At 43.4% G+C, this 12,213-nt stretch overlaps 1 protein-coding gene across 1 annotated transcript in view; it reads left to right on the top strand.

Annotated features, from left to right (window-relative positions):
• Positions 1-1,390: 1,390 nt before the first annotated feature.
• Positions 1,391-12,213, top strand: part of LOC105459267 (spectrin beta chain, non-erythrocytic 5) — a 60,495-nt gene continuing 49,672 nt past the window's right edge. Inside the window, exon 1 of the mRNA XM_011705154.1 lies at positions 1,391-1,605. The gene's annotated coding sequence lies outside the window, so the exon portion shown is untranslated. The remainder of the gene's footprint in view (positions 1,606-12,213) is intronic.

The following is a 12,213-nucleotide window of genomic DNA, read 5'->3' as shown; positions in this document are numbered from 1 at the left end:
TGATCTCGAACGTTACGCAAATTGTCACAGATATATTCTGTTGTATTATATATCTTGAAATATGTGGATTATGTGTGAATGAAATGTGAATTAGTTGTAAATTGCACTACAGTCAGCAATATTATTTTTCGGTGGACGGATCTAGCCGTACTTCTGTAGGAGCCTAGGACTCTTAGGAGCCGTCGGAGTCCGGAGACTGGGACTCTTGGAACATAACCTCTGATCTGTTTTCGCTCTGACGCTTTGATCAGAGAGTATACAAGCTCTGACGATGTGAGTATTTATTTCCTAAGGATAGAAAACATTCCTTTAGCTAAAGTTTCTACAAAACGTTTTTCTATTGGATATCAAATATTGTTCCTACTCAAACATTAAACTCAAATTATTAAATTCCCTACATAATTGTCCAAAAAGTTTCCATTAAATCATAAAATTCGAATCTTCAATCTTTATACTTTATGATTCAGTATTGTTTTTATAAATTTTGGCACCCTAAACTTTCTCTTTATTGAACACAGGATTTTCCTTTACTAATCCTATATCATACATTTTTAATACAAAATTGTATACCCATTGACGTATGATGTATTTTAATAATATCGATGTATATTATCGTTGAAAAATTTTATTTAAATCGATATATTATTAGTAAAAAAATCTTGTAGACTTAAATGTAAATCTATAGATTTTAGTACTAAGGTTTCATGAGTAGCAAGATAATTTAAAATTGTGTTTGTCTAATTGTAAGTTTCATTTATCCAAGATATAAATTGAAATCGATATAAAGCTATAAGATTACATAGAAAAATTGGTTTTAATAACTAAACTATATAAACCACTTGCTGCGCGCTTTCTTCCAAATTAAAATCTGGCTGTTACACGAAAAAAGAAAACCGAAAGAAAACTGGCCCAAAATACGCGATAAACAAAAGCCCAAGGACCCTCCAGCGTATCGCACACACATGTACGACGAAACGTGTTTGCCACGTGGAGTGGGAAACTCGTTCGCCGGGCGGTAAGGAGAGGGGAGGGGGAACTCGTTCGCGTCGGGCGGCGGGGTGGGGAACCCGTTTTTCGACGGGGGTGGGGAACGCGTCTGTCGTCGGAGGGAGAACGTTCGAGGGCGAGTACAGGCTGTACAGGCGAGTAGAAGTAAAGGGAAGGGCTGTGCGCGCATGAAGCGGCCCGAAGCGTACGACGAGAGAGGAGCAAGTCCGTGTGGCCGCGCGCTGAGGCATTGGCGCAGATCTCGGCTTGGTTCACGCCGGTTCACGCGGAAAGAGGGAACGCGAATTCTCCGCAACGGACGCAGAAGCGAGGCGTGCACGCACGCGCCGCTGACGTGCGTTTGCTCTGTCGGAGTACATTCGAATACGTCGTAGACGAGGAGGGAAAAAAGCAGGAAAACTTCTGGGCGGCGAAAACTGTGTGCGCGAGTGAAACGAAGCGAGAAATTTCGTTGTGCGTTTGGTTTTTATTTTTTCTGGTGGATTTCTCTGGTGATTCACACGGTGCCACTGGTGATTCGTTTCCCGGTGCCGATCGAAGAGAAGCGGCCGCACCGATTTTCGGATAACTCGCACACGCCGCATACAAGGGAGCAAGGTGTGTATAAGCACGCGTATAGCACGTATATAATCGACGACTACCGCGAGGCGCGACGACGACGACGTCGTTGACGATTGCAAGTCGGTTATCAGCTCGCGTATTCGTACCCCCTGCCGCCGATCGATCGTTCTCCAGGTCAAGCTAACTCGCTCGTCCGCGCACGGCCGTACGCCCGTGGAATCCAAAATTGCGAAATCGGCGAACGAGCAACCGGAACGAGTTTCGCTCCGCGAGAGCCGGTAGCCGTGTACAAGCCGCTTTGCTTTTACCTGCTGAGAAAAATCGTGATGGATCCGCGCGATCGTATCTAATCGGAATCCAATTAGGGGAACCGGTTCGACGAAATGTCACGTGATTTTATTTATCGCTCCAAAACATGCGGCATGTAGGAAAAGCGAACGTAAGTAAGATGAAGGACTTTGCTTGGTACGCGAATTTCTAAGGCAGCTGATGAGGGGGGTATTTAGGTCGCGACACTTTGCGACAGCGGGTTATCGCCGATTAGCCGTTAATTGATTATGATGTGTTGTTTTTTTTTTTGCAAAGTTTAAACTTTGTCCTTGTTCTATATCGTCGTTATAGTGGCTGATCGGAAGTTTCCAATTATGATCCATTTGTAAATTTTCAATAAACAAGTTAAATATAAAAAGTTTAAGACTAATTGTAAGTCTTGATTTATAAACTAAATTGATCAAGATGATCAAAAATGTGTAATTATAAATATATGTGTTGCTTAAAAGATCATATCACTGTTAATATTTAGATATATCTGATACGACCAAACATATAATCGTTGCGCAAATCGAGCAACAATCATCATTTATAAGCAGATTCCAGCAGTATAATTGATTGAGGCATGAAATGATTGTCACAACGATTTTCCATGACAAATGTTGCGGTGATTTTAACGGAATAATCGTCAGGACAATCCATCGTGATCTGAACAGCCACGTAACGTACCTAATGTTTAACAATTTTCTGCGCCTAATTGATCGATTTGGTAGACGTCTCGCTTATTTCACGAATCAGCGTGGCACGTAGAGCATTCCATGAAATATTCTGGAATCCAGTTTGAGGAATTTCTAAAATACTGAAGTTACATTCTTTTCTATGGTCACAATAGGGTTTTCTTGAAGCTATTCCGTGCAGATCACCTTTGACATAACCTTCCGATACATATACCTTGCGAAATTTTGTCTGAGTCTAGAGAGCATATATATATGCGAGAACACGAATTCCTCTTCTCCAGTCACGCTTAAATTTTTCTTCTATTTGCAACGTGTTCTGTCCTTCCGGATAATTTGACAAGCGTATATAAATTATGGCGGTATATAAAAATATTTCAAATAAGTCCTGCGTTGCGTTAGCTTAAAGAAAATTCTACTGCGTCGCTCACAGTTTGGAATTACTCAGCTTATAATTACTCATAATTATGCAAATATTTTTCCTGTCGCATATCTAAATTAGTTGTAAATTGCACTACAGTCAGCAATATTATTCTACGGCTTATTTAAAGATAAAAACAAAAAATAGCTCTGTTATTATATTAATATGTAGAAACGTTTGACATTACGTTTCAGTCTATATACCACATTAGACAGACGCCATTAAATTGCTTTAAGAATATTAATATCGACTTTTCGATTAACCGAGGGAATTATTATTTGAAGAGTAGGTAAACGAAGTACAAAATTTTCGGTAAAGAGATTTCTAGAAAAGGAAGAATATTTGTCTCCTCGGCCAGACGATCTCTCTCAGGACGGGGGGCGCGACGAACCGGACGGTGTGGAATCTAAGAAAAAAAAATATACCGGTCCGCGAGTTTTCCTTTTCCTCGCCTCGAACGAGTTCTCTCGGCGGCGATTATAACGGGTGCGGATCTCGGCTTAGGTGTACGTGAAATTAGAGCGGTACTTCGATCCTTCCACGAACGGTATTCGCGTCGGTATCAACCTCCGGTGTGCGTATCCACAAGGAACAATGAGTGATGCAATCGCGAATTGCAGATACTCTCCGCAGGAGAGAAGGAGAGGGCATCGTCCACGTAACGAAACCGCGCACCTGCGTAACTACAAGTGATTCATATATATAGATTCATAGAAAGAGGAGTGGAGCGAGAAGGAGAGAAAGACAGTTAACGAACTATTGTATCCCCTCGACACTTCTGAGTGAAGGTTTCGGGTTTAGTACTCGTAAGAATTTTTTGCCCCACAAAAAAAACCACCGAATATACAAGTTTTATTACAGAAGAATGTTGGAAACGATTTGTCTTTTTGTTTACGTACGATATGATGAAATTAGTTAGCAAAATTTACAAAAGCAATCTGTCGCGCGATGTACAATAATAGAGAATGACTAACTCGAAAGTTGAGAACATATCGAAAAATTTAAATCTGAGACACACCACATGAGAGGCTCCAGGCTTATAGCTTGAAACGTGAGGCTTGAAATTTGAGACTTAAAACTCAGGCTATATAAAGTTAGGAAAAAACCGAGAGTCGAGACTTGGAGTAAGAGGAACTAGAGAGATGAGGGTTGAAAATTGAAGAGACCAGAACCTGATGGCTGTTAGACGGTTAGAGTGTATATCGAGATCGACAGTCAAGAAACGAGAGTTGAAAGTCGAGAGGCTCGCGTTGAGTCCGAGAGTATCGCGGGTGGGATTTATATACGTTGCATCGCACGTAAACGTTGTTAGACGGTTCCAACAGATCCCTCCGGGGTGCTTCTGGCGCGCCCTATAATAAATACGGCTTAATACCGTAACTCTCTCTTCAATGGATCCCTTTTTTTTTCGCCAGGGACGCGCGTCTCCGCGCCGCGCCGGCCGCGGCCGATGTTGTAACTCCGTGAGGCGGAAGCTGTGTGTGCGTGCGGTAGCGTGCGTACTACCGAGAGCGGGAGTAGTACGTAACACCACGTGTGTGTGCATGCGCTCGCGCGCGCGTAACCACATGCCTGTGCTCCGTGGAGTTGCTGGACCGCTCTAGGAGCCTGTACTCACGCCGCGCCGTGTCTCCTTTCCCCCCTTCCCGCCGGATCCGGAGTCGGACCTCGGAGGGATCCTTGGCGAGGCCTATACGGGGGCCCCCGAGACGCGCGCGGCGGTTCGACTCGGGTTACGCGGTCTTCAAGGCCCACGATCGATCCGACCACCGCCTTCCGTCAATCGACGATTGGCGCGCGAGGTCTGCCGAGGTAGAAAAAAAACTTTCGTGAACCGCGGCTCTCTCTCTCTCTCTCTTTCTCTGTCGAATATTTCCCGAGGAGAAATTTTGCCAGGGCGACGCGTTCGAGAATAGTCAATTAGCTTTTCGAATGCCGCTTTCGCGTAGATGACGCTAACGGAGCAGGGTGCGTCCTGGTTGCAAATTGTGCTTTGGATTACTTCGGTCATTGAATTTTACGTCGCTTGCCCATAAAATTAGACGTTTAATTTTATGGGCTTACGACCATTACGTTTATGTTTCCAAGTTTTATGTTACATGTACATACCACGGTAGTTATGTTACACGTATAAACGCAAATTTCAATATCTGCAGCAGTTACAATTTTCAGACACGCTACAATTAGATCTTTTTTTTTTTAAACCTAATCATTCTCTTCTCGTGCTCACTTTCACATTCCGCGCGTATCGAGGATAGTTGCCTGTGCCATTCCTGTATAAGTTTGCACGCTTAGCTCAGAAGTAAAATTGTTGATAAACATACCGAGAGAGAGAGAGACAGGTATCAACGGTATTAGTTTTCTTATGTCGGATTCCAGACGCCAGAAAGGTCAAGCAAGCTATCGAGACTATACTTTCAACGCTGCAAACTATCGAGTTATCACTACCGTTCCTACTCTTTCAGTCCTGTTGAAATCGTTATTATATAACCGCGTGTCGCGCGGCCACCGAGAATTCCGCGTTCGAATTTTAATTCAGGCAGCACGCTCTATTTCACTGTCTCTATTTTATTACGAAACTATTATAAAATGTGATAACATTTGCACCTACATCTCGTGGCCTCTCGTATCGCTCTTGTACTACATAATAATGACGGGAACTCCTTACGCTAACAAGCACGGAAGATTGAACGGCTCAATTGACAATACGGCAATTCCAGCGCGCAACTAATTAATCAACGGTGCAGATCAAGTTCATCGATGTGTAGCTACGATTACATAATGGGATAATTCCGAATAGTCGCAACCGCTCGGCGTGACTGTGGTCGAAGGGAATACCCGGCGGCGGCGACACGGAATTCCGAGGGATTCGAAAGCGACCGTATAGTTCCATTAGACGTGCTGCACATTCCAAGAGGCACGATAAACTCGCGACCTCGCGAAACGACCATCGATCTCATCGAAACCTGTGCGCGAGGAGGTTTCCAGGCATCGCCGGGAATTCAAGCGGCTCGTCGATTTTCACAATCGCGCTGCTCGCGCGATTAGGCAATCCCCAGGTGTCGGTTGCACATTCGAGGTCTCCGCGATTTTACGCTCCGCGTTGGAAATTGAATCGAAAAGAAAAGAAACGTTCCGTTGGCTTGACATTGGCAATTTTCTGCAACAGAGTGCACATTCTCTACAATTAATCGGCCTTTATTATGCAGCAGCGGGAATGCGTAATATCTAACGATCGATGCTTTGATTGTTTCTCAAGTGCGCGCCGGTGCACAATTAAGAACGGTTACTACTTTCCAATTAATTTCCCATGCGCGTTAATTAACACGGCTTCCTCACCGCGAACGAGAACACGTGAACTATAAGAGATTTGGCGTACAATAATTTACAAGCGCTCGCATGTGTGACAGGTATTTAATAATAAATTATATACACGTGAATTGCTTTCACCTCTTTGGCGAGTCAAGTGGCAAAACCGTAAGTTTGCGAGGCGTTGTCGAAAAGGAAAAGAATTTCTTTTGCGTAACGTGTTTACTTCCCGATACGCGTTATCATTCGCGGATTAAGTGAATTTATGACAAATTATCGCCGGCACGTCGCTCGGTGTAGCCATTTCGTATCGGTACCGTCGCGTTTGCACCAGCAGCTGCGCCACACAAAAAAAAAAGAGATAAATTGCAGTTACATTTATGCACTGCGATGGTAAAGACTCTATCGTAAAGACAGACCATTTATTATAACATTATGAACATGTGGAATTTCTTTGCGAGACAAGAGCGTCGAATTTAATTTACTGCATGCGAGATTAAAATTTCAAGGATATTCCCCCCCTCCCCCCCGCCCCGAGCGGCATGCTATTGTTGTTGCTTCGTGATTCGTGAGAAGTAATCTATCATCGGAAGGAGATATTTCTCATAAATAAAATCGAAAAGGTATAAAGGTTGTAAGAGGAATTGAACACGAAAATCGAAGTAATGTTGTCAAGCTGCTTAACGAGCCAGAGCTACATAAATTTCCGGTTCCGAAATCGGAACCGGAAGGATAGTAATCGCGCGCGGATCTCGGAGATTGTCCCCGATAGCGAGTCATCAAGCTAATTAGGCGACCGGACCCTTTCGACGTGACCCTTCGCGCGCACGACGATGGAATACGATATGAAGAAGCGACACCGGCGCTTTATTTGGCTCGCGCAACGAGCAGATTGAAGCGGTTCGCCGCGGCACGACGACGGTGAATGTAAAATCGCCATCAGAGACACATGCAGGAATGTAGATTTTTCTCGTCGGCTTTCTATTCGTTCGTGACGTCAAGAAACCGGGGAGTCGTTATATTCGTTGCATTGTAAACTGTCGGCCGGTCGTATGAGCGCAATAAAGAAGAGAGAGAGAAAGAGAGAGAGAGAGAGAGAACAGATGGGAATAAATAGAGAAGCTTATTATGCACAACATATTGCAACGATCGTTGCATTGTTTTTAGCGGCGTACTCTTTACGCAATCGAAATATGGATATCCGACGAATAGGCTCTCTACGTGGCGCGGACGGTATAGAATTGGCAGAGATACGTTTCTCTGCGGCATCCGATCGCAAAAACTCCCCGCTCCATCGGCAACGGAATTTTTTGCACACTACCATCTCATCTTATGGCGTGACGATGAAAGCGCATGTGGTTCGCGTCTGGCGTCTCGCCATCGTAATTAGTATCATATGAAATTATTCGTAATTACAATAAGATGCTGCAGTCGTTATAATCGTTATTAATGCCATCTGGCATTTCTTCAGATGCTTCAAGAAAGTTTCAGTTTTTTTTTAAGTCTCTGTTAGACGTGTGGAAATACGTTTTCGTTATAAATGTCGATATTTCAGAGTTAAAAGTACTGAGTATATATTTCTACTGCGTTTAATTTACACGAGGTATGTACACGTCAGAAAAACCATGCCCACCGGCGCGATAAATGACCTTAAAAGATACAGGCGCGGCGGGGAAGGGGACAAATTTATGGCGATGAATAACGTGAGAGAAAACAAGTGCGACTGCGGAAGGAGAGAATAACCCACATTCCCGCCGCATATTTAGCGCGTAAATGGGGCCGTATGAAAAACGCATTCAATGCAAACGCGGGATGGGAATCGGCGCCTTGCTGCAGACCGCGGCGAACGATGAGAATAGGCGGGGAACAGGTGGTTGATACGTTCCGACCTATAGGCACAATTATAACGACGCCACGTCGTTGACAAATCGACGAACGGTGACGAATTCCTATATACTCGATTATTTCGCGTGTGCCGCAATAAAATGGCGAATAAACGCGGCGAGACACGGCCGAGCGGCTGAATCGCGCTGTTGCTAATGCATAATTCAGACAATTTATATCGCCGTGCAATAACTTAACGGTAACGGTTATCGCCGTAGATCGCGATAGGCGTAAACCCGGAATACAAAACAACATATCGAGAAAATGACGGTTAATAAAAGCCCCGCTTGAACGAGAAAATGCGTTAGCATTATAAATAGCAGAATATTTTGCTTCTGTTATACTTTACGCCATCAATTCGACTTTACCTCGGCAAAGATATCGAAGCTTTTATTGTTTCCCGAGTAATTAGCGTTTGAAATTTTTCAGTAGGCAAAGTTTCAAACCTCGTTTCTGGCAAATGCGAAGCCTCGGAAAATGAATTGTAAAATTCCTCAATTTAGAAAGTGAATTTAATTTCGGTAGAATTTCAATCTGCGGCTTACAAAGTTATACGAGAATGTATATAATTTCGACATAAATTGGACAGTTGCGTCATGTAATAGCTAATAGAAAGAGAATCGTCTGCGCGTCAATCGAAAGAATCAATCTTTTCAGTTAAAGCGTAGTGACTTGTGCGATCTCTGTACATTCCGCATAAATTATTTATAAATCGATTTTTAACGTCATATGTGATTGTTATCAAAGCTCCTTTCCTCGACTAGTGCGACGACTGTGCGAATACTATAATTCATCTTCGATATTAAACGGCCCACCAAAGTAGTCAATACCCTGTGAAGCTGAAGCGCCTCCGGAGCCAGAAATCATTGCCGAACGCGCGCGACGATGCAGGGAAGCGCATATTCGTAACTGTATCATCCCGTGGAATTGTTCGCATGCACGTAAAGCTAACGGTCCTGTCCGGATGCATCTCTCATTCTCTCCCTTTCTCTCTCCCGGAGATACGTTCGGCCGCGGAATGCGCATTGGCGCGTGCAGCCTTATGCATTTCGTCCGGGGGAGATGTTCCGAGGGAATTAAGCCGACGGAGCGGAAACTTAAATCGATCGGCGCAGAAGTCCGCGGCGTACCGATCACCTGCGAGAAATCGTTTAGGATTCCTCGCGCCACATCAGGATCGCGAGAGAATGCTTCTCTGCGAACGGTGAATCGTGCAATTATCAATTGCGAAAGGTGCAAGTGCATATAGACGAACGAGTGATTGTGCATTGGATCGGGCATTTTTATTTTGATGGCTCTTTCATGAGTCTGAAATCGATTTCATCTCCCGGTGAAAAAAAAAAGTCAGAAAGGTCACTGCTTATATATAGAGGTGTCTCGATCATCACATTCTATATCGTTTCGCCAGCAGCGACTTCCGTCATTTTTATTAATACAATTATCTATAATTTATACAGCGAGAGTGTAGAATTGTATTGCACCGTTGACGTCGATGACTTTGCCGCGAGTCGACCGATTATTTCGATCACGTAACGCGCACGAGTATAATCGGCGATAAATCGAAATCGCCGGTAACCGCCTATTTTGAAAGCGACGCTGAGGAAATTATGATCGATGCGCTACTGGGAGACGCGGGGCGCGTTTGTGTGTTTCTTACTTAATTAATTAAGAAAGCCGCGGGTTGCCGACCTCCGGCTTAGAGGCGTTTATTACGTGCGTCGCGGCACATACGTACATAGATACACACGTATGTAGGTACATTATACGCGCGCGCGTTACGTGCACGGCACCTCCATCCGGCAGAATCGTTTTTACACGACGATACGATCTTCGCAGTATATATACGCTCTCGTCACTTTCACTCCTGCACCCAAGCACCCACACCGCACCGTTCGCAATAACGACGTTATTAGCTGTTTTTCTGCGTTTTCCTTCGTACATCGATATTGCTCATGGAGATTAATCGCCGCGAAAGGGAGAACGTGATTATACGGACGTCCATGATCAACTGCGCGTCTTTTGACGGGAATCGTCGAGAAAAACTACACCTAAGATGCTCGCGGTATGGTAAACAGCTGTTTGAATGGGAATCAATTAAAGTGCTTATGATATCCATATCCTTTCGTGTACCTACTCTCTAACGCGTATCACGCTAATTGATTGGTCGTTATTCTATCAGCATCGGTGGATGCTGTACTTCCCAATTTGGTACTATACATGGAAATGTGTACATTCGATTAAATATCACATCACATTTAATCTCTTCTCATTCAGAAATTACAATCGTAACTTCTTTTTTTCGCGAATATTCTCAACGAGAGAGAAACGGGGAGATAAAAGTAGTTAATATAGTATATGTATCTTATTTTAAGATTATCTTAAAGTATTCGTATTGCATACGAAACAATGAAGAAGATCACCTAGTAATCTAATCGTCAGCGAAGCTGTAGCTGCACCATTCGATACAAAGCAGTATCATTAGTCTAATGAATGCTTTTAAATTAGAAGCTATTCATAGATATACTCGTGTATGTCTTGTGAGAAAATATATGCGCTCTTCGTTAATCCAGATTTCTATTAAGAAAGTGTTCCGTTAATTTCGCGTTCTATGAGACCTGCTTCCTCGAGCAGAGATGCAATTACAGTTCGATGAAACGCGGCGATGACGCCGCTACGTCGCGCCAAACTCGCATCAATCCTTTTGTAAATTATCGAGACAGCCGACGACTTCTATTCGGCGTGACTCTTTATTCATTGGACTTTAAATTATCTGTTTACGTTCGGTTCGCGCTTCATTGTATTCATATCGCTGAACGGAATTTCACGCCCAGCATGCAACTGCGATTCCGCTCGAGGATGCATTTACGCGGTTCTAAAATGTGCAATGTCGATAGAAAATTATCAGAGTGATAAATCAAAGTGATAAGAATTATCAGGAGTGGAAAAGTAATCCATATACTTTATCTAATATCATTAAATCAACAATTACAAGAGTCTTTCGTATCATTTAATTGTTAAAAATTACGACTTGAGAAACTAGCAAAAGTTAATTGAGAAGCTTATATAATTTTAATCAATAACTCGGTCAATTAGCTTTCATATTAAGGAAAACTTGTCTTCGCCTAAAAATAATTAAGGAACATAGTTTCTGTTTATCATCTTATGTGTGGCAGTTTGTCAAAACTCATTATTCGGTTCGTCACTGAATGCCTCTGTATTACACTATCAAAATATTATTAAGCGAAGCTCCAAACTTTGTAGCCTGCTATCGCACGTGAGGAATGCGGACAAGCCTCTCTATATATTTCATACCACAAATACCTTAAGGTTATACTTCCCGTAACTTTACGAATTTCGCTCACGGACATACTTATTTTACGCAATGAAGCATTAAACCCCCGCCCGCGGGGAGGAGGGGAGGAGGAGAGGGGACAATGGGTGGCGGTAAATACAGTCTTGTCGAACAGGCATTAGATGGTGCGCGACTAGCATAATGGTGGAAGAGGGAAGACGAATGTGGCACGTGGGAGTATAAAGGCCATTAAGTCGAAATTTACAAAGGACACCCCGTGTCGGCGCGCGTACTCGTGTGTCTCACATATGCAAGCGGCTGAGATACCGCGGCTAGATACCGCTTGCATTGTGTGCTGTATGTATACGGCATTTTCGTGAAATAGCACCTTCCATTCACGTCGGGGGCCGGCCTGCCTCGCCCCGACCCACCGTCAGTAACCTGTTTCCGTATACTGTATATTATCACATAACAGCGCACCGTCTCCTTGCCATCTCTTATTCCTTATCGCGTCATCTATACGCGAACAGCTCGAAAACATTTAGAGCAAACTAAAAGAAATTTTAATTATTAATTAATGAAGAAATTAAGACACGTCATAGTGATACTCAGCAATTACTTGCTATGGATATTATTCTTAATATTTTCTCACTCCTCCGACTGAAACGATTTACTATATAATTTGCAGTAAGAAAAGCTTCTCCTAACGAAAAGCATACAATCAAGGCGTAGCG

Source organism: Wasmannia auropunctata, unplaced genomic scaffold, assembly GCF_000956235.1.
Source record: "Wasmannia auropunctata unplaced genomic scaffold, wasmannia.A_1.0 LD334199.1, whole genome shotgun sequence".
Lineage (NCBI taxonomy): Eukaryota > Metazoa > Arthropoda > Insecta > Hymenoptera > Formicidae > Wasmannia > Wasmannia auropunctata.
This window is presented reverse-complemented; position numbering and strand designations above follow the sequence as displayed.